The sequence below is a fragment of the Merops nubicus genome, unplaced genomic scaffold (genome assembly GCF_000691845.1).
Source record: "Merops nubicus isolate BGI_N331 unplaced genomic scaffold, ASM69184v1 scaffold32570, whole genome shotgun sequence".
NCBI classification, from domain to species: Eukaryota; Metazoa; Chordata; class Aves; order Coraciiformes; family Meropidae; genus Merops; species Merops nubicus.
Genome location: NW_008584043.1, coordinates 6,834 through 7,039, shown reverse-complemented (window position 1 = coordinate 7,039; position 206 = coordinate 6,834).

Genomic DNA, 206 nt, shown 5'->3' with positions numbered 1-206 from the left:
ACCCCCGCCGGCAGCCCCAAGGCCTGGGGGGCTCTGCAGAGCGTCCTCTCCTCCTTCCTGGAGCCCGCCTGGGTCCCACGGGAGCGCGAGGGGCTGGACGAGGACGCCTGGCCCTGAGACGCCCAGCCCGGTGGCCACAGGTGGCAGGCAGGATGGGGAGAAGCCCCTAGCACCCCCAACACCCCCCCGGGCCTGTCAGAGCTGCT